General features: G+C 36.2%; 1 protein-coding gene and 1 long non-coding RNA gene across 20 annotated transcripts in view; one reads left to right on the forward strand and one right to left on the reverse strand.

Annotated features, from left to right (window-relative positions):
• The window catches only part of LOC106870574 (uncharacterized), a 152,821-nt gene that overhangs the window by 93,222 nt on the left and 36,414 nt on the right, over positions 1–23,185 (forward strand). The window lies entirely within an intron of this gene.
• Positions 3,386–17,100, reverse strand: LOC149134806 (uncharacterized). The gene is made up of 2 exons (XR_016242694.1): positions 15,786–17,100; positions 3,386–7,489 (listed from the first exon to the last, which is right to left on the reverse strand). It is a non-coding gene; the product is annotated as an uncharacterized LOC149134806 (long non-coding RNA).

A 23,185-nucleotide genomic window follows, 5' to 3' on the forward strand; every position in this document is an offset into this window, starting at 1 on the left:
CAGGTCACTGCATGGAATCAAACTCGGAATCTTGGGGTTAGTAGCCCGCACTCTTAACCACTATGCCATATTTCCGTGGGCAATTATGGAGTGAATTTTAGGGCTTATGAATCTAATATTTTCCTATCCTTCCTTAATACCCCCGAGGTCGACTTCCCCTTCCATCCTTTTGAGGTTGATAAATCAAGTACCAGTTGTGTACTGGAGTTGATCTAATCGAACGGCCCCCTCCCCCAAAATTTCAGGCCGTGTGCCTAGAGTAGAAAAGAGTATATTCCAAGCTAAATTTTAATTCACTTCAAAGACATTATTTTTTTTTAAATGTCAGAAACTTTATTTTTTTCCTCTTCATGCTCTTCATCAAAAGAAGATACAGTGAAATCAAAGTTATTTCTTCATCAATGTAACATTTTATTGAAACAAAATATTACAAAATAGTATTAACAAGCAATGCTGTATAAAGGAGTTTGCTTTGCAACTATGAGGTTTACAATTTGATCTCACTGCGAGGCACCTTGAGCAAAATACCTCAAACTGATATCTTGACAAAATGAAATTTGGGAGCGGAAACTGTAAAGAAGCCTGTTGTGTGTGTGTTTTGGGTGGGTGTGCACATGCATCTAAACACTGGGGATTTTTATTCATAAAGGGACATAACTCTGTAGGTGAACCTAGTAATTTGAATATGCAGAGATAAAAATGAGAATTGGATTAAGTGGTGTTGTTGATAAAAGTTAACTAAAAACCCTTGGAAGCAGTGCCCTAAAATGGTCGCAGTCCAATGACTGAAACCGGTATAAGAATAAATTAATAGAAGTGTTAAAGCTTTTCTTGAAAATGAAAACTTTACCTAGTTTTCTCTCACATTGGTAATAATTGCATGTTTTAAAGCCCTTGCCCCCTTCTCTCTATGTATGTGTGTGTATGCCTGTGTGTCTATGTATGTCTGTGTATGTATGTGTGTGTGTATGTATGTATGTGTGTACGTATACATGTATGTATGTATGTGTGTATGTATGCATGCATGCAAGTGTGTATATGTGTGTGTGTATATATGTATGTGTGTATGGATGGATGAATACATGCATGCGTTGTATGTATGTCATAAGCTTCATCATTCTCAAAAAATAATTTGTTTCCATGGCATTTCAGAATAGTTTCTTCTATAAATTATGAATGAAGGATTCCTGGTTGGCTTTTATTTTCTGAAGCACTCGTGGCATCATTCAGAATCTCTGAGATTGGTGCTGGGAGGGGGTGGGGTTAACAAAGTTATTCTCAGGCTGGGGGAGATTGGGTTCAAATGCTTGCAACAGAGTGAACTCTGCTAAACGCACCCAAGGACTAGTCAATGGTGTTAAACTAGATGGTAGATTAAATCTACCATCACTAGCATAGCTGGAGTGTGTGCCACCCAGGGTGGCTCTTCTGTTTGCTGCCCCCCCCCCCGACCCCACAAAAAACACATATTGCCTACAGCAGACCCAAAAGTGGTGCCCTTTTACAAGTACCTCCTAGAGTGGATCGCCCTAGATAGAGCACCCAGGGTGGACTACCCGGAGTGGACTGACATTGTTTTATGAAAGGCAGCAAACTGGCAGAAGTCTTAGTGTGCGGCACCAAATGCTTGGTGGTAATAATACTTCAAGCTCAATATGTCCTGAGTTCAAATCTTGCTAAGGTCAGCTTTGCTTTTCTTCTCTTCAGAGTTGATAAAATAAACTACAAGTGAAGTACTGAGGATGATGTAACTCCATTGTGTCACCACATTTCTCCAGAATTGATTTAGGGAAGTTTTCACAGTGCAAAGTTGGATTATACAATTAGTTGAAAGTTAAAGTATCAGAAGAGGATGCAACAGCCTACCTGCTTGCTTTATTAGAAAATAGAATATAAATATTTCCATTCCTTCTCTCAGCAGAGAGGTCCTTACCTTGCAAACTTGCAGGTGCTGGTGTCACATAGAAAAGCACCCATACTGGTGCCATGTAAAAAGCATTTGAGCGATCTTACGTTGCCAGTTCCAAAGCTGTCACTAAAACCACGTGTGTTTATTTACATCACATCGGCCTTTTCCATAAAAGGGTTTTAGGGTTAGGGTTAGGGGATTAAGTGACAGCTTTGGAACTGGTAACGTAAGATCGCCAGCATTTGTATTGGTGCCACATGAAAAAGCACTCATGCTGGTGCCACATATAAGGCACCCAGTATACTTTGTGAAATGGTTGGTGTAAGGAAAGGTATCCAGTCATAGAAACTGCCAAAACAGACAACTGGAGCCTGGTGCAGCCCTCCAGCTTGCCGGCTCCTGTCAAACCGTCCGACCCATGCCAGCATGGAAAACGGATGTTAAATGATAATGATGATGATGATGACTTCATAACAGGATTAGTTTTAATTATTTGCAATAATGAGAACTTATTTAAATACAGTTTCGAGGAAACTATTTATTATAAGGCGGGAGATTGCTTTAATTTTTATTGATTTTTTAATTATTATTTAAACTTACTTTCTAAACAATATATAAATTTATGTATCAAGAAAAAAAAATTTGATAGAGTAAAATGAAAAAAAAAAAGTAGTAACTTGTATAACATGAGATTTGATAATTTAGCTTCGTTTGATGATTCCTCTGCTAAGAGTCTTAAACCTGAAGTGCCATATCGTTTTATAATGAGACATAATGGTTCTTAGGAAATATTATTACGTGTCCTGAAATGATGTCGAGAGGATGACGTCTCTTGGGGAAAAACAAATGACACGATAAGAGCCCAGAGTTATTTGCCCTTGATCGGAATAACTATCCAATCATGGTAAACACATGGAACTCACTATTTTCTAGTCATCAGCGCGTGCGGTTTGGCGGAGGTGGTGCAGTCGGTATATATAAAAGCAGCCGTTATTACGGATAAAAAGGCGCACGGTTCATGAGTCATGACTTCCACAGTTCTACCAGCCACCGGATCTACTCCTGTACTAGCCACATCTAATAATATTATTCATAATAATAATAGTAATAGCTTAAACCGAGACATGATGTTAACGTAAGCTTCTCTTATTTCTTAATTTCATTTCAATGTCCATTGTTCACCTTTGTTTTATTTATTTATTTCCCCTCTAAACTCTATTGTCTTCTGATATAAACCGATAATTTCAGTCTGCAAAGAAATTATTCCGAATCTGTTGGCACCGAATTCCAACCAAACTCAGCATTTTAACTTATAGCTATAATTTAAGCTTATATTTAAAACAAATTACTTTGTTTATGCTTTATTGATGAATTTCTAAAAAAAAAAAAAAATGAATTACCAAAGACTGCGCTGCTATAAATGTTTCGTTTCCAATTGTTGCGAGAGTGAATTAATTCGAAAATGAATGAAAACAAATTTTCTTTTGTTTATGAAACGATGTGACCTGTTATTTATTGACTTTTATAAGAAATACATACTTTCTGTTTTGAATACCCGGTGTAATTTATAATTAAAACGTTTGTTATCTTAGCAAAACGACTAAAATCTCGACCTAAGAATTTATATTGGAATGAAGACAGTACTCGTTTTCCGGTTAACTACAAGCATCTCGTGCCAACGACTTCCGAAAATTCACCAACTTATTGTTGCTTTGATAATTCCTGCTGCTAATCCTGAATGTGGTGGTGTCAGTGACGGTCGCTGCTGACTCAACTCGCACTTAGAAAGCGATCGATAATAGCTTCCCTTCTTACAACTTCTGTCTGAATCTAGGAAAATATTACAACTCATGCTGAAATAATTTTCTGTGGAAATTATCTGAACATTTGGTCTGCAGTTAGGAATTTAGTATCTATAGTTATGGGATAGGGTAAACCATACAATGCAAATGGTTAACTTAAATAAAAGGATCAATAATATATAGCTGGACAATTTACTTGCAATCTTAAGATTATATATACATAAAAAAAATGAATGAACCTGAGACTTCGTATTTTCTTTCCCAATTGCACATTTTAAGAGAGTCGGCCTTTATTTATGTAGATTTATAATAAGGATGCTAGGTAACAGCTTTTTAAGTGTAGTTTTAATAATTACCATTACCATTCTTCCATATTGGTTTCGACTCCTTTTGTGATTTTTTTTTTTTTTTTAATGTTTGAAATAGTTTCAGTCATGTTGTTTGTCATCAATAATTCTACAGACACACACACATACAGTCTCTCTCTCTCTCTCTCTCCTAATAAATTTATGTTTGGAAACAGCTTCATGTGATTTAATTTAAACTTTTCTAAGATTTCTATTTGAGGATTTGTTCTCAATCTGTTATAAAATTAAGAAATACGTAAATGTCTATGAATAACTTTTATTTCCTAAATAATGTTTTATCAGTATTATCAGGAGGTTTAAAAAAAAATTAATTTTGATATTTCTTATCTAATCTTTAAAATTTTCAAAATATCTAGGAATATTTAATTGTCCCTTAGTCATCTTCGTTAATAAACATTAAAATCATATTCTCCCCCTCCCTCTCTCTCTCTCTCTCTCTCTCTCGCACTTTTACTCCCTCTTTTCCTTACCTTTTTCTCTCCCTGTCTCTTCCCCCATCTTCTTCTCCACTCTCCTACTTGTATTTTCTCTTCTCTCACTTTCCCTTTTTCAATGCCCTAAACCTCGTTTTATTCAGGTTTCTTTTCAATAGATCCCCCATTGGCTAGTCATTAACGCCTGTTGCATACTGAAACCGAACCATAAATATTTATTTTGTAGGCAGGCATTTAAACTACAAATTGATCAACTATTTTCAGACTCAAGCAGTTTTGAAGAAACTGTAATCTGTTCCTTTATTTCTTTTTCATTTACTAACGCACACAGAACCGAGTTCAAATATCAACAAAGACATTCTACTCCTGCAATTACTTAATGTATAATCTGTTTAACTCCAGCATGCAGAGTAACATTTATTTTATCTTGTGATAAATATATGGTGGAGGTTTTTTTTTTTTTGGTGTGTGTGTGTGTGTGTTTTTGTCTGAGCGTAATATCAAGAAGAAAATAATTGATTTTTTTAATTTGGAATTGTTAAAGGAAAAAAAATAATAAAGCTGACGGAAGTAAAACCTTAATTATACTCCTTCCTCCCTTGCTTGACCTCACAACTCGTGATGAAGTGGTAGGAGCACCGTTGTTATATATTTCTTGAGTCCTGGGGGCTCATAAAGCCAGTTATCCAATTTCCATCGCATGTAAGTGACTCACATTTCAATATCCCCCCCCCCCCTCAACGGGACACCGGTTCGATGCAGGGGGCCAAAGCAGCAGCACTTTCGAGAGGAGGCTACAAGTCAATTACCTCGGACCTCCCCCTCCCCAGTACTTGACTGCTACTTGATTTTTATCGACCCTGAAGAGATAAAAGGCAAAACTGATCTTGGTGGAATTTGAACTCAGAGCTGGAATGTTGCTAAGCATTTTGTCTGATGTGCTGCTAATGATTCTGCTGCTGCTTTGCCACCGTTATTCATATTCAGGCATTTAAATGTAGTTTCACACCACCCAATACATATTAAAGAGAAGAACCATCACCTGACTGGACTGTTATTTTATCCATCAGCTTCAAAGGGATGAAGAGCAAAGCTAACCTCAACAGAGTTTGAACTCAGTGTAGGGAGATTGACGAGTGCCATCAGGTATTCTGTCTGATGCTCTATCACTTCTCCCAATTTGCCGCTTTATCTACTTTGCTGACTCTGAATGAATGAATGAGAAAGTTAACCACCGTAGAATTTGAACTCAGTCAAGTGGCTCAAAGTACTTCTGTGAAGCTGTGCCTGACTAACTCTTGTTAGTTGGCCAAACTGTTGCTTTTTTTACACAGGCCTCAAATTTATAACGTTAGAGAAATGAGATTGTATGATGTCTGTACCTTTTTTGATTGAGTATTAAACTGAAGTAAAATAGCTATCTATAATAAATGCCAAAACAGTGAGGTCACCATGAAACTCACAAGACAAAACTTCTCGACTGAATGGGGTGTAGTATTGAGGGAGGTGGCTTTTTGCCAGGTGATGAGAAGCTAAAGCACGATAGAGGGGCAGGAACAGGTGTCTTGAAATCATCATCGTTTAATGTCCGTTTTCCATGCTGGATGGTTTGACTGGGGACTGGCAAACCAGTAGGCTGTGCCAGGCTCCAATCTGATCTGGCAAGGTTTCTACAGCTGGATGCCCTTCCTAACGCCAACTACTCCGAGAGTGTAGTGGGTGCTTTTTATGTACCACCAGCACGGGAGCCAGTCAGGCGGCACTGGCATCAACTATGTTTGGATGTTTTTTTTATGTGCCACCAGCACAGGAGCCAGTGGGAGTGGGGGGGGTTGGGGACTAGCATCAACCACATTCAGATGGTACTTATTACGTGCCACCAGCACAGGTGCCAGTCAGGTGGCACTGGCATCAGCCACCTTTCTCTCATTTTATTCTCTACATCAAAACATGTATATATTCAGTTTTCTATTAACTGCATTCAAAATTCAAATTATTAATTTTCTTTTCTACATTGCTTTTTATTAACCATTGAAATAATACTAGTCCAAACGTTTTGGTTATTGTTTTGTGAGTGCAACAGAAAAGAGAGTGTATGTTGGAGATTTCTCAAAGAAACACTAGATGTATGACCAGGCATGGTTTTGTGGTAAGAAGTTTGCTTCCCAACCATATGACTCCAGGTTCAGTCCTATTATATGGTGCCTTGGTCTGACCGAAGCCTTGTGAGTGAATTTTGTTAACGGAAACTGTAAAAAACCTAGCTGTGTATATGTGTGTGTGTGTATATCTGTATTGTCCCTCACCACCACTTGACAACTGGTGTTGGTGTGTTTACATCCCTTGTAATTTGGGGGTGCAGCAAAACAGACTGAAAGAATAAGTGCCATACTTAAAACAATGAAAAAATTAGTCCTGGGTTCAATTCATTCGGCTAAAAATTCTTCCAAGCAATGCCCCAGCATGGCCGTAGTCTAATAACTGAAACAAAAGATAAAAGTTGTGTGTGTGTGTGTGTGTGTGTTTTGCTTAGATTTGTTGTTGATGAATGGACACAGTTTGCTCTGCTTACTTCGTCCAGTGGTGCCACTAACCCTATCCATGAATATAAATCTGTTTGGGTTTTACTCTGCAATTTGTGGCTAACCGTTTAAGTATTAAGCAAGATAATTGAGCCAGTTTGATTGTCTATAGTTTGACTTTGTTTTCATGTTTTGGTTTGTGTGCTGGAAGTTGGTTCTGTCCATTACTTTTCCAGGACATTAAACTGGAGAACAAAGATATACAGTGCATATGATGCCTCATTCAAAATCTTAAAAGTCAATTGATAAGCAGAAATTTGGTCTTAGGAAGGGCATCCAGTTGTAGAAACCATGCCAAAACAGAAATAGGAACTTGGTGCAGTCTTCTGGCTTGTCAGCACGGAAAATGGATGTTAAATGATGAGATGAGATTCCTGAAGAACGCAACTCTTGGCTGAAAAAATTAAGGAAAATATTTAGTATTGAATCTAATGTATGTGCAATGCAGTAGGGATGATGGGAAGAGAAGAGACAGGATATATAAGTGGATGTAGATGGTGGAAGCCAGTATCTAACAAATTTAAAAGAGCAGAGGCTATTGTAGTCATAGCAGATAGATAAAAGGAAGAACAGTGTTGCATTTGGGTGTGAGGTTATGTTGATGAGAGAATAATGATTTGCCAATCAAGCAGGCAGCATGCTTCTTTTTCTTCTTTTTTTTTCCAATGCAGTCCAAATTGTGTGCTTGTGATCGATGTTTCATCTTTGTGTGTAGTATGTTAGTGTAAAGCAATATTTATGCTTTATACCCAGTCAAAGGAAATCAATATTTTGCTTTGTTTCTATAAGTTTATTGAGAACTGTTGGTTATTGAGAAGTACTTTAACCCTTTAGCATTCAGATGTCTCTATTAAATATCAGGCCTATATATATTCACATGGATTTTGAATTCATTGTTTTGTTTTTTATATTGGGTTATGTTAGTGTTTTATTCTTACCTTTCAAAAAGACAACTCAGACATTTGAAATTACTTTTTAATTTATAAACTTTATAGAATAATTTGATTTTAGGTAGAATTTCTTTTCCTGCTGTGACTAAAATGGAAATTTTTTTTCCCCCATTCCCTTCCTACATACACAAACACACAGGCACCTGCCAAATCAGATTGGAGCCTGGTGTAGCCATCTGGCTCACCAGTCCTCAGTCAAATTGTCCAACCCATGCTAGCATGGAAAGCGGATGTTAAATGATGATGTTGATATATATATATATAAAATACAAAATGGGACAAGAACACAAAACATCCAGACAGTTAGGTGATACAAAAAAGGGACAACAAAACATCCAGATAGACGATACAAGGACGGGTCATTCGGAGTTTTCTTTCCTCAGTTGAGTTCCAGATTATCTTTGCAATTTCGGCTGCTTATACTTGTGATTGCTCCAATCTGGCCAGCCCCAAGGAAAAACTAAGCTAAGAGTATTAGATTCCTAGGAAGAAAGCAGCAAATGTATCTGAAAACAAGGACGGAAAAAAATGGAGAATGTTATACAAATAACAGGACATAACAACAGGTGTCTTTTGACTAAGGACAAACTAAATTAAGCTGGAGTGCATGGAAGTAAAGCCTTACGGCAGGGATACAAGATTTCACAGGCACAGGGAGGAATATAGATGTTGCATGGACCATGGCCAAACCTAGAAAGAAAGGTCAGGCTTGGCTGAACACCGGTCACATAGGGAGAGAAGAGTGAGAGAGGCAGAGGTACAGAAGAATTAAGGAGGAGCGAGAAAAAATGACAGGGACACAGTGATGTAAAAAGAGAAGGGAAAATGAGCATGAAGAGAAATGAAAAAGACATAGTGCTAGATATCAAAAATAAGCCATTTGGGGAGAGAAATATAGCAGAAAAACTAGAAATTCTTCAAGCAGGCATGTGCCTTGTGCGAAATCTGTGATGAGCCTGAGTGATGCTGGTGACCAGGAGTTGCCTCTGATATGTGTGTGTGTGGATATATATAACACACAAGCACATATCTTTTCTTTATAAACCAATCATGCTTCTTGATTATTTTATTTCATTTTAATTTTCAACACTTTCACAAGAGATGTTGAAATATAATCGTACATTATTTCATACCTTCGAAATTTTAATGATGTGTTTGTTTATTATATTTAGAATGACATTGTAATATAGGTATGAGAGATCAGATCTGGGCAGTTTGAACATAAGACGTGCAGTAGGGGCAGGATATGACTGGTTTAAATGTGTAGTAATCTACTACTGAAATGTGTAGTAGATTACAATGTTGTATAATATTTTTCTATATGTTCTTATACAAATATAGAACTGTAAAATCTAGTCCATTTTTATAAATTTCCTATTTGTTTTCAGCTATATTTTTTTATTGATTTGATTTGAAATCATAATCATATTCATAACTGAACTTTGTGAATATTTAATCTAGGATTGCTAAAAAGGATAACTCATCTCTTTGAAACATTTCCCAGCGAAAAGATAACAGAAAATTAATTTGTGACAATTTCCTAAATTATCTCTTTTAAAGGAAATCCGTTATTAATTAGCCTTGAATATTGTTATTTTGACAAGCTAGGTATGACTCATTTCATATTACTGCTCTACTTGTAGGGGGTGCACTGAGGCTGCAGAATTTAATGTTTTGCTTGCATCAATGGTTATCTTTTAGACTCTTGCTATCAGTTTTCTACATGAATAAGATTCCATTCTGCCCTCCTAATTACTCATCATAATTAGATATATGCTCTACTGCCATGCTTCCCATATTTATAAGGCATTTACATTCATCCGAAGCAATATGTTAAGCATTTCAAAACTATTTGCTTTAACCGTTTTTTTTTATTTAAAATAAACTTGATGTTCAAAAACACAAAATCCAAATTCTAGTATTGTGTGCTCTGGCATGGAATGACGCAATTGAGCACAGCTGTTTGGATGCTGAGGATTTGGTACAGCTGACTGGACATACAGACCATATACAGTACTTGTTGGCATGAGACCGGCGAGCATGGAAATATACACAGACAGATAATGAGAGAGAGAGAATAAATATAACATGAAAACGTTTGTCAAATAATTCAGTGTTTAGCTGCGATGCCTAAAGCAAACTAAAAACTCCTCAAATTAATCCAAATTAATCAGAGCATTAGAAAAGGGCCAAGGCTATACAGTAAATGGGACAGTTTTGTACTCTGTGGATCTGATTTAATATTCACTCTTCAGAATGGAAATCTAACCTGCTTCCAACAGTTAGATGAGGACCTGAAATACGGTGAGTTAATCACTCTTTTTGATACCCACTCCTTGAGGTTACCTCTGGTTTTGATCTGCATTAAATAATAAAAAAAAAGTCCATGCTGGTGCCAGGTAGAAAAATACAGGCGCTACATAAAAACACTGGTGCCAGTGCCAGGTATAAAGCACCCAGTAATATGAACTATGCCAAAACAGACAAATGGAGCCTGGTGTAGCCCTCCAGCTGGCCAGCTCTTGTCAAGCCGTCCAACCCATGACAGCATGGAAAATGGACATTTAATGATGATGTTGAATAAAACTTCTCATTTTACTATAATCTTGACTTTTCTGCTGCCGTGCACTATCAAACATTCCCTACTCCTAACCACCTCATACCTTGAAGGTCCACATTGACACACCACCACTATTCATATCATTTTCCAACTCCAGTCGACCACTCTAATCCTCTCTTCAAGTGTGAATAGTCATGTAGCTCTTTCACAGCAAACTTGTTTCTTTCATACTTTACCCTTTCTCTGTTCATCTCCTTGTATAACATTTTACCCCTACCTTGGGGTTCATAATCATTCAAACTGCATGGTGACCTTACTAGTGCTGGTGGTATGTCAAAAGCACCCAGTGCATGCTGCTAAATGGTTGACATTAAAAAGGACATCCAGCTGTTGAAGCCATATCAAATTGGGATAGTGGAGTGTGCTACTGTCCTTGGGCCCATCAGATCTTGTCAAACTCATGCCAGAATGAAACACAGATATTAAATGATGATGATTTAAGTTGAAATATCATTAACATTTTATGTTCCACTCTCAGACTTCATTAAAACCTTTCCAAATTCTTAATTATTTTCAATATGAAGCTAAACATGAGCAATGTATTTTGTTACAAATATGTTTAAAAGTTGAAGCAAATATACACCTTCCTCCCCTCAAAGATCTGGCCTTGTGCTTTGCTATAGAAATTCAGTTTTATTCAGATTTGATTAAAGGCTCAGTCTTTTATCTAACAATAAAACATTCACGACTGTTTAGGAAACTAAATTCTTCAACAGGAGATGACCTAAATCACACACTCACTGCCCTGGCTTCACATCTAGATGCGTGTATATACTTTGTGCATATGAATATTGTGTGTGTGCATAATCTGAGTTGTGCATGTGTTTGTGTAATATGAGTGTGTGCACTTGTGTAATCGGTGTGTGTGTGTGTGTGTATACTGAGTTTGTTTAATAATTAAGATGGATGTGTTTAGTTTTTCTGTTTTTACTTTTATGAAAGCCAAATGTCAAATAGATTGGATGCTGACAGAATGTTTTAATGTTTACATCCCTTTATTGATGGTTCAGTATATTCTTGTTATTGCTTTTTACCTCCATATTTAACCCTTAAATTATGTTTATGATACTCACCTAATACAGGTCAACAGTTCAACTTCGCCCCTTAATGGTGATAAATATTAAAGTTTACTGACGTATAACAGCTCATAGTAATATTATGAAAAGTGTATAATATTACACTTTTTCATAAAAATAATACCACCACCATGGCACAGCTAGAGTTTGTGCCACCTAAGCAGCCCTTGTGCTTCTCAATGCCTCGTCCCCACTCTGTCCCCTATACTAGCTTATACAACAGACCAAAAAGTGCTATTAAATCACCCATGGGAGAGACTGCTCCCTCTCCCACCATAACTATGCTCCTGCAATAATAACCATGTTAATAATAATTGTTTGAAAAACTTCACACATTTGTTGGGAATATTTATTTTCTGTATATTTACCAATCCTAGGTTATATAAAAGAAAAACTACGTATTTTAGAAATCAGTTTTACATGCTCATATGTAAATGGGTGATGGCATTTTATGTTAAATGTTTTGCGACCATGGCATTCTGGGATCAATTTCACTACAGAGTTTTTGACTGGAAACTTCTGCCCTAGCCTCACATTCACTAATATATTGTCAATGAAATTTGGATGAGGAGAAACTGTGTAGAAGTTTATTGTATATTTGTGTGTGTGTGTGTGTTTATATCCGTTTGAAGTGAGTGTCAGTATATTCAAAAAGAAATACCTTGCAGTAATAATGTCTGACTGAATTACCTCCCCCTATGTCAACTTTTCATTTCATATTGTATGAGGACAATGCTTGAGAATAAGTACCAAGTTAAACATAATAACAAACCCCTTTGAACATGGTACCCCAGCGTAGCCCCCAATACGATGACAGAAACCATTAGGGATGTGTGTGTGTGTGTGTGTTGACTTATATCCTTGGGCGTTATTGTTCTGCTAGTGGCACAAATCTGACAACAAAAGGACACAAAGTTCATAACCTGATCTCTTTATGTGTTTGACAACATCCATTTAATTTACTTCACACATTTCCCCCCTATATTTACTATTTCTAACAATCAAGTCCATACGTGCCTGATATTTGCAAATTTGTAAGTTATTACAAAAAAAAAACTAAAAATAAAAATTTTTAAAAACTGCTGCATTTCATTCTTCTAATATAGAGAATCATAAAATATTTATGATTTGAAAATGTTCCAAAGCTTCTAAAAGAATAGTTTCTACTTTCAGCAAAATCACCTGTAATTATGTTACCCTACTCTCATTTGTTCAATTATTTCAACCCTTAAACATTTAAACTGGCCATGTCTGGCCCAAATATTCTACCCGTTTTATGATGATACTGACCAGATTCAGTCTCGTGTGCCTTAGATCTAAAATCCAAAGAAATCAATACATTAGCATCTTCTAGGCACCGGCTTGGCTGTTTGGTAAGAAGTTTGCTTCCCAACTACATAGTTTCAGGTTCATTCTCACTGTGTTGTACCTTTGACAAGTGTCTTTCATTCTATTACTGGGTCAACTAAAGCCCTGTGAGTAGATTTGATAGATTGGAAACTGAAAGAAGCACATTGTGTATGTATCGATACGTATGTATATCATCATCATCATGTATATGTCTCCTTGTTTTGACATTACATGATGGTTGTAAATGGGTTTCACCAGCATGCAAATAGCATCCTTCATTTGCAATCTTCTGCAAAAACATGTCTGGTCATGGGGAAATATCCTCTCTTGGAAGTGGGTGAGGGTTGGCAATAGGAATGGCATACAACCCTAGATTATCTGTCTCGACAAAAATCTGTCCAATCCATATGAGCATAGAAAAATGGACGTTAAAACTATGAGTAAAGATTTGTCATGCAATGTAGGTACAAGAAGAGTTCAATACAATAAAAATGTTTTGTAAATAAAGATTTCTTGCTGTGGTTTTTGTGAATTCATTTCAAAACGGATAATTAACAATGGAGAAACTTTAAAACAAAACAACATTTTAAAGAACTATAAGATGAAGTATCCACAAAATAAGAAATAACTTTTATTCACATGTTTTATGAAATATTTTCTACTTTGAGTTAAACAAAGTTGCTAGTGTCAGGTCATTGGCACATAAAAGACAACCACTACACTCTCGGAGCAGTTGGCATTAGGAAGGGCATCCAGCTGTAGAAGCCTTGCCAAATCAGATCGGAACCTGGTGCAGTCCCCCCCCCACTTACCAGTTTCTCAGTCAAACTGTCCAACCCATGCCAGCAGAGAAAGTGGACATTAAATGATGATGATGATGACCGTTAACTGTAATTTTATTAATACCACTTAACTTTGTAGCATCCTCAAGAATGGTAAGACATCTCAGTTCCAAGTAATGTTAGAAGGCCCATGAGTTGGCCTCCTCATTCCAACTAACAAAAAGCAATGGCTTCTTTTGTGTTGCAAACCTGTCCAGTCCATGCCATGTTTTGAAAATCTTGTCAAATCTTTAATCGTGATTGTCTTTAACAATATTTTAACCAACATTCCCCAAGTTATATAACTCTAGCCAACTTGCATTTCCTCAGCATCAAATACCCTTCATCATATGAGCAGCAAACTCAATCAGATACATTTACTTTATTTATACTTCATTTTATTTTTCTTTACTTTCTTCAAATTAATATTTATGTATCTCTTTTACTTGTTTCACTCTGACTGTGGCCATGTTGGAGCACCACCTTGAATTTTTAGTTGAATGGCTTGACCCCTGTATTTATTTTTTGTAAGCTTGGTATTTATTCTATTAGTCTCTTTTACTGAACTGTTAAGTTATGGACACACACATACACACTCCTGATGAGCTTCATTCAGTTTTCCATCTACCAAATCCACTCACAAGGCTTTGGTCAGCCCAGGGCTACAGTAGAAGACACTTGCCCAAGATGCCATGTTATGGGACTGAATCTGGAACCATGTGGTTGGGAAGCAAGCTTCTTACCACACAGCCATGCCTGTTGTTTGTTTTTATACCAGGTTCTAACAAAAACAATTTAACATTAAATTGAAGAATTACTCGACGCTTTTTTCTGTAGAGTATTTATTATTCTTTTACAAGAAGAAGGCTGACAGTGACTTTGAGGCCTTGGTCTGCTTGCTACACACACACAAACATACTGTGTGTGTGTGTGTGTGCTTATGTATAATTTGTAGCTATTTTATCAGTTTTATTAACATTATTAGATCTACATCCTTGTTGCCAGCTGAAATGTCTGATCATTTGTTTTTGTTTTTCAACCTCCTTCAATTTACTTCCTGTGATATTTCTGTACATCCACCTCCACAAAATTCCCTCTAACTGTTTACATCTGTGAAGTTGCCCATGTGTTCAGTAGCTGTTATCATTTACTTACACACTTTCTCTCTCCTTACGAAAAGTCTGTGTATATGTGTGTGTGTGTGTGTGTTTTGGCAACTACTTTCAGAATAGTTGCTTCAAGGGATCTATTACTTATAAGTTACTAGTTGTACATATTAACTCTTAGTTAAATTGCTCTACACTGCCATTTTTAGCAGTCTGCTTGTTGTCTGCTCCATATACAAGCCATGAAATACCTTCTGCAGCTTGTATCAACTGTTATTTGATATTGTGAATTTTCCAAATGTATTTCTAACTTCATGTCTGTTCCAACATTTTGTTCTTGTGGAAATCAGTTTTACTAACTCTGGTAAGTCTTTATTATTGTTATTATTATTATTCAAACATTGGAATTATTTTATAAAACGTCTTCCTGCACTGGTTTTTCTGTACTGAGAAAACTTTATCGTCCTAAGTATGAATTCAAAGTATTTGAGCTTTATATAATAAAATTTATACTGCAGCAGCAATGTACTCTTCCAACACTGTTATTTATTCTCTTTTTAATCTTTTTTTTTTCTTAAGGTAATTTCTTGGACTAGTTTTAATTTGGAACCAGCTTCCAATAGTCTACATTTTGGTGGAGTTATATTTGTTTATTTATGATTCATTCTTAAAACAAATCCATCCTTCCAGTCTCTGGTCTCTTCTCACTCCAAACTGATGCATCTTTTGCTATCTTTCCTCATAATAATTAAGTTGAAATTGCTCACCTTACAGATTGTCCGTTTTTTTTTCTTCTTCGTTTTCTGTCCTTACTTGGTGCAGGCTTGGCTGTGTGGTAAGATGCTTGCTTCCTAACCACATGATTTTGGGTTCAGTCCTGCCCCGTGGCATCTTGGACAAGTGTCTTCTACTATAGCCTGGGGCCAAGTAAAACCTTGTGAGTGGATAAGTACCAGGCTATAAAAGAAAAAAGAAGTACTGAGGCTGATCCATTCAGCTAAAAATTCTTCATGGTTGTGCTCCAGCATGGCCACAGTCTATTGACTGAAACTAATAAAAGATAAAAGATTACTCTTTAATTAGCTTCTTTATATTTCAAATGTCTTACAACACAGTAAACTTAACTGTCTCCATTTAAAATAACATTGAAATGTTTTTGGACCACTTAAGGTCATTGTGTACTATCATCATCTGTCACTGGTCTTGCTTCCTTAATCGATTAAATCACCTAGGTAACAGGATTATTACTACTACTACTACTACTACTACTACCATCATCATCAGCAGTCATAGCTTTTGTGCCTGTTGAGTTCAGAAGTCTTATCCTTTTGTAGTTATGTATTTTAAAAGCCTCTCGGTACAATAAATATTCTGTTTGACTATTGATAACACCACTACCGCTTTAATAGTTAAACTGTATTCTTTTCAAATGTACAACTTGTTTGATAACGGTTCTGTTGTTATCTTGCTCCTTTGTTACAGGACCCTATTCACAACGGCTCCCAATTGTGCCTGTTTCATGATCGAAACTCTTCAAGAACCAAAAGTTCAAAGTTCACAGCTTTAGAAAGTTAAATATCCATTTAGTTTATTCTAAAGTCCAGGCTACATATTACATAATTTCATCGTTCTTGCACATTATCACAGATATGTATGGGTGGGTACAAATAGTGGAACACAAGAATTGATATCTCTAATTTAATTTTGAGGCTTTTTTTTTTTTCTCCCTTTTTCTTTTCAAATCAATATAGACTTTAGATATTGTAAAAGGGTTTTTTTTTTTAGTTTTTTTTTTTTACTCTAATCAATGATCTTTTAACAATTTCCACATCTACTCATTGTTAATATATTCTAACATCATCTTTCGAAATGATTCTTCTATTTTAATTAGTAGGTTTTTAAAGTAGGTTGTTGATTTGTAAATTTTTATATATTTATCAATAAAGGTATGTTCATTCTTATTAATAAAAATAATAAACATGGTGCCTTTTGAAATCAAACCTGTTGGTGCCAAAATTGTCTTTCAACATTCTGGGATCAATAGATATAACTTCCAGAGTTTTTTTAATTAACTGCCCCACCACCACATCTCTTCATGTAAAAGGGCATTGTGCCAATTTTAAAGATATTGTATCTTTTAGCATTATTATTATTATTATTATTTTAGTAAGTCAACAGCTCATTGTATTAAGTATTTCCAAGGCTTCTTTTATCAAATCTTGTTCTTTTTTAAATTTAGTTTTATAGCATTCATAAGTGTTTAAATAGTATCTGCCAAAAGCTACCAATGCTTATTATATTTTCATTATATTCCTTATTAAGTTTCCAATACTATGTTGCTTTTAATTGTTTTTTGTTTTTTTCACTATTGTTAATGAGGTTTCTACACATAACACCTGACATTTAAATACAATCAGTAACTATAGTAACTAACCATCATGAGTGCTGCTTTATGCATCAACATTGCCGTTTAATGGTGAAGAATGTGATCCCAAAATAAAAGCATTGTATGATTTCTTTAAAGAATGCCAAGTACTTCGTTATCTTGCAACTGAAAGGTTTCCCAACATACCTCTACTCATTCTTATAAATTTATCTTTTTTGTTTTTATTCCATAGAAATTTAAATTCTAAACTGCATTTCAAAAATAATATAATTGCGTGATTATTTATTAACGAAGTGTCTTGGTTCTATTTTCTCATTTGTTTCTTCTCATCAAATCTTTTGTTGGAAATCTTTTCAGAATATATTTTGATATATTTAGTGTATTTGACACTCTTGAGAAATTATAAGAAAATTAATTAGAAATTAATTAATTAAAAATGCAATATTCAAAATGTATTGTATTTTTTTATGTATATTTATCATTTCAAAGATAATCTTTACTATTTATTTAAATGTTCTCCAAAATAAACACACTTCATTTTAAAGGTTCTGAAGAAGCTATAAGATGATGCACAAGTACTCAGCTTTGGGGGTGCTGCTTCAAAAACTACTTTAAGCATTTGAAGTTGTTTACATAATACTTGTTCTTCGTCTTAAAAGCTCTGAGGAAGCTATAAGATGATGCACAGGCACTCAGCTTTGAGTGCACTACTTCTTATAGCAAAAAGAACTGTAAGCTTTTGAAGTTATTTACATAATTCTTGTTCTCTTGTCATTCAATTAATTTATAGGATGCGCTATACTTGTCAAACACTTCATTTTGAAGAATATGTACACAGCTGCTATTTTTTGCAGGTCAAGTGATTACATATCAGATTATCTTAGGCTGGCTTATCTTAGACAGGTCACCTTCATTGTAGCTCACATAACCTTCTCTCTTGATGGCTTTCTTCAAGCTAATTATCTAACTTACATTTGTTAGAGATAAATGGCTCAGGGCCACTAGAGGGCAGGGATGAAATACAGTGGAAAGAAAGAAAAACAAAGACAAGTATAAGTATTCTTGACATATGCAAAAATATTTGTAGAATATTCTTGATTAGGAGCAGACATGGTTATGTGGTTAAGAAGCTGTGATTATAACTGTGGTTTGGGATTCAGTCCCACTGTGTGACCCCTTGGACAAGTGTCACCTCCTATAGCTCCAGGCCTGCCAATGCCTTGTGAGTGAATTTGGTAGATAGAAACTGTGTGGAATCTCATTCTGTGTGTGTCCCATTACTGTTCAACAACCATTGTTTATGTCCCTGTAACTTAGAAGTTCAGCAAAAGTGACTGATAGAATAAGCAACTGACTTAAAATGTAAGTACTAAGGTCAATTTACTTGAGGTGGTGCTCCAGTATGGCCTTGGTCTAGTGACTAAAGCAAAAGCTAAACATTCTAACCTTAACTCTTCTCTGCTATTTTCAGGCATAGCACATCTAGAACTAGATGTGCAATGTGTCCTCCCGTAACAATAAGAGGTGGGGGGGGGGGGTGTCATTTCAGGGAGAGTTAACTGCTATTTCTAGATTGAGTGACCTCATAAAGCAGTCATGGGCAACTTGTGTCTTGCAGGACTTTCTGAATGGCACATCCAATGGACAATTGCCTTTTTTTTTTTATCCCCCCCCCCCGCCCCTTCTTTAGTAGTGCAGCCTGCTTATTGATGAGGCATATTTCATGGGGCCCACATCTTGTAAAAAGTTGTCCACACCTGATATAGAAACTCCCATGTCAGGGTGTGTAGACCTGTGTATTCTTCCCTTGTGATGCTTCTAATTTCAAAGATTCTAAAATTACTAATCTCTGGAGATTCCAATTCCTCTGCAACAGGTGTTCACCAATATTATAAGCAACGTGGTGGGGTTGGGGGAGTAAAAAATACTTTTTTACTATTTTTGCATTATTGTTGTTGTTTCTTGTCCCCACTAAGACAAACTGTTTGTTGCTCATGTGATAGCAAAACGTTCATCTGATTAGACTAAATTGAATGGAATTTGGATGTGAATTCTTCATATGGAAATAGGTTCTTCACTTGTTTCTGACTGGCTATTCTTGGACACTATCTCGAAGGGTTTAGTTAAACAAACTGATCTCCATACTTTGTTTATTTTCAATAACTGGTACTTAATTTGTCTCTTTTGCTGAACTGCTAAATTATGGGCACATAAATAAACCACTGGTTGTCAGGCAGTGTTGGGGAATAAACATATCCATATATGTCACATGTCAAGCACATTCTATCAGTGTATGTGTGTAAGATTGATTTAACAGTTTCTGTCCATTAAATTCATTCACAGGGCAAACATTTTTTTCTCAAGCTTCAAATGTAGGTGTTACTTTGAAAAAAAAAATATTCATAACTTTGCTAAACAAAATCACATTTTTCTGTGTTAGGGCCTTATAAGCATTGCAACTTAGACAATCTTCACATTCCCAGAATCACACAGAAAAAAGAGAAACTTGTCTTGTAGACAAAATCACGTGGCCATTTGTAGTTTAAAATGTACACTGGAAGAAATCCCATTTTTACTGGTAAATTCATCTCCCACCATAACACACACACACACATATAGTATCTGCCAAAGTCACAACAACAAATTATTTTTCTTCTGTTTCTTGTGTCCACAACTTGGAAATTTTGAATATGGTCTGATTTCAGTCTGCAAAGGAGTTGTTACTAAATTGTATCACCATAGATTCCTTGGCTGAAGTTATTCAAGAGTAGGCTAGGAAAAAGGCTAATATACCTAATATACAAAGCGAAAAGGTGACTTTAAGGAAGCACTTGCCAATGTGTGGACCATCATTTTATCCCTCAACCAAGGTAAAGCGTACAGTACTGTCTGCCTGACTTTCATGACAGATAATGAAACCCAACATCAAATGGAAAAAGCGTGAAACCTTCATCTATTGGCTTAGGCTTCTGCCTCAGCAAGAGGCCAACATAACTGTCAGGAATATTGGTAGTGGCATTGACCCTGATTTGTTATCTTTGTAATGGAATATGGTTGGGTTAACAGGAATGGTATGGTTAAAGGATAACATGGTCTTGCAAGTCCTCTGAATCTCCAAGATCTCAGGAGATCTGTGTGCTAATATGGCTGCCGAGATAAAAATGAAGCCAATTGTGCAGGTGTTATACTTGTTGCAGCAAAAGCCACTTAAGAGCTTTTTGCTCTGGAAACACAGGGAAAAGAGCCACAATAAGTTCCAAAGACCATCTTCACAACAATAGCTCTACTAGTTGTAGCTCTGAAAAGAACAAAAGATTGATCTATCCTTAGTCTCAAGTGGACAATACCAAAGCCTTACCAGACTTTGGCAGTACCACTTCATCCATGTGCTAGGAAGAGGATCAAACGGAGGTTGAGATGAAACTAGCAAATTGTTAGAGAAGAAACGAGAGATAAAATCACTGAGCTCAAAGACAATCAACCAGTGGATAGACAGGTGGATGGATTGACTGATCAGGAATATCTAGAAGATGGAACTTCTATACAGATCATACAATTACTCTATGAATGTGCAAAATATTTTTGCCCAGAATATATGGTGGGACCCTTCAAGATCAAAATCAATGAAGAAATACTGGGTACATTTTGAAGGTACTGGCATTCTAATATAACAAATGCCTAGTGGTCAGTCATGGGACATGATGACACTATCTAATTAGTGGGTTCTCACTTTGTATGTGGATGAAGTCCACTCAGCTGGCAAAAATGAGTAGTACCTGTATTTCATAGAACCAGCATTATCACACTCTGTGTCACGCTGAATCTCCCTGAGAACTACGTTAGGGGTACACATGTCTGTGGATTGCTCCGTCACTTGCACGTTAATTTCACAAACAAGCTGTTCTGTTGATCGGATCAACTGGAACCCTCAGTGTCGTAAGCGATGGAGTGCTCCTCATGTGGATGAGGTACCTTAAATGTTTGTCATGCTTTGTGTTTTATATACCATATTTGATGATATACAAGACACACTTTTCCCCAAAAATTACCCTGGGTCCCATATGCAAAATTAGGCCTATTTTACATGCTTTAAAACTTTTTATGCTTAAAATTGTGGTGCATTTGATATGCTTCGGCTTCTTTTATGCTAGGAAATAGTAATTTCATGTTCTCTATTTTTATCATTTTTAATATGTTCAGAATATAAATATCTTGACTTCACCCTTCAGTTTTATATAACTTGGTCTTGTCTGTCTCCACATGGTTTATAACTCACCTCACCCCATGCTGTAACATCTTGTTATATATATGAGCCCTTGTGGCTAATAAAAAAAATATTACTATTTTTATTCATCTCTTGCTGTAAACATAGATTCTCCAATTTGTCATGCTATGATCTCTCACTCCTCCTCCTTTCTTCCTCTCTCTTTTGAAGTTCTGCTGCTTGTTTGATTCTTATCAGAACTGCTTTGTGTTATAAAGTCTATTCTTAGCCTGCTTCTCTATCTTTGCTACAGTGTTTCTATCTTTACCCACTTAGAGATATATATCATCCAGCTCTCATTCAAAACAGATCATATTGCTCTTTTTCTGTCTCTTTTACTTCAGCTGACAAACAATTGATACGTCAGTGATGTTTTATTAGCTCTCGTTATTTCTCTAATTGAACACATTCAGTTTGTTCACTACTTGTCTTATCATATATATACATGATCTCAAGATCATAAAGTAGTTTTTCTGTCCATAAACCTCTTCTGACTCGTACAACAAGCTCAAAATGCTGTGTTTTCCCAACTATTACAGAAAGCATCTCTTTTTAGATGACTGCATTTTGTCTTTAATTGTGTACTGGAAGAAATACAGTAGTCATATGTAATATAAGCGCAATGTCCGGATTGGGAGGTGAGGGACAATTGATCCAACGGACCTCACTCCTTGGTTGATACTTAAGTTTATTGACACTATAAAGGGGAAAGTCAAAATTGATCCTCAGTGGATTCAAACTCATTGTTTTTAAACATTCACTTTTCCTTGCTGGTATGGGTTGGACAGAATTTGTCGAGGTAGATTTTCCACAGCTAGATGCCTTTCCTGTCACCAACTCCCACCTGTTTCCAAGCAAGTCAGTATTTCCCCATGGCCAGACATGTTTTTCGTATTAGATCGGAACGAACAGCATCACTTGTATGACAGCAAAGTTCATTTACAATTATCAAACGACAAGATAAGAGTATACACACCATGTAATGGGCTTCGTTCAGTTTCTGTCTGCCAATGGTGGCGAGCTGGCAGAAACATTAGCACAATAGGTGAAATGCTTAGCGGTATGTTGTCTGTCTTTATGTTATGAGTTCAAATTCCGCCAAGGTCGACTTTGCCTTTCGTCCTTTCGGAGTCGATAAATTAAGTACCAGTTGCATACTGGGGTCGATCTAATTGACTGACCCCCTCCCCCAAAATTTCAGGCCTTGTGCCTAGAGTAGAAAAGTTTCTGTCTACCAAATTCACTCACAAAGTTTTGGTTGGCCTAGAGCTATAGTTTAAGACATTTGCCCACAGTGCCGCTCATTGGGACTGAACCCAAGATCACATGGTTGGGAAGCAAAGTTTTTAACCACGCAGCCATGCCCTTACAACTCTGCTGTACAATAATAATGTTATATATGTGTGTTTGCATGTTTGCACGTATATATGTGCATGTATATGTTTATGTGTAGTGTCTGATATAAGGCCTGGAACAACCAAAGTGTCACTACCCTTCCTCCTCAGACAAATTAAAAT

This window comes from Octopus bimaculoides, chromosome 7, assembly GCF_046866305.1.
Source record: "Octopus bimaculoides isolate indiv1 chromosome 7, ASM4686630v1, whole genome shotgun sequence".
NCBI classification, from domain to species: Eukaryota; Metazoa; Mollusca; class Cephalopoda; order Octopoda; family Octopodidae; genus Octopus; species Octopus bimaculoides.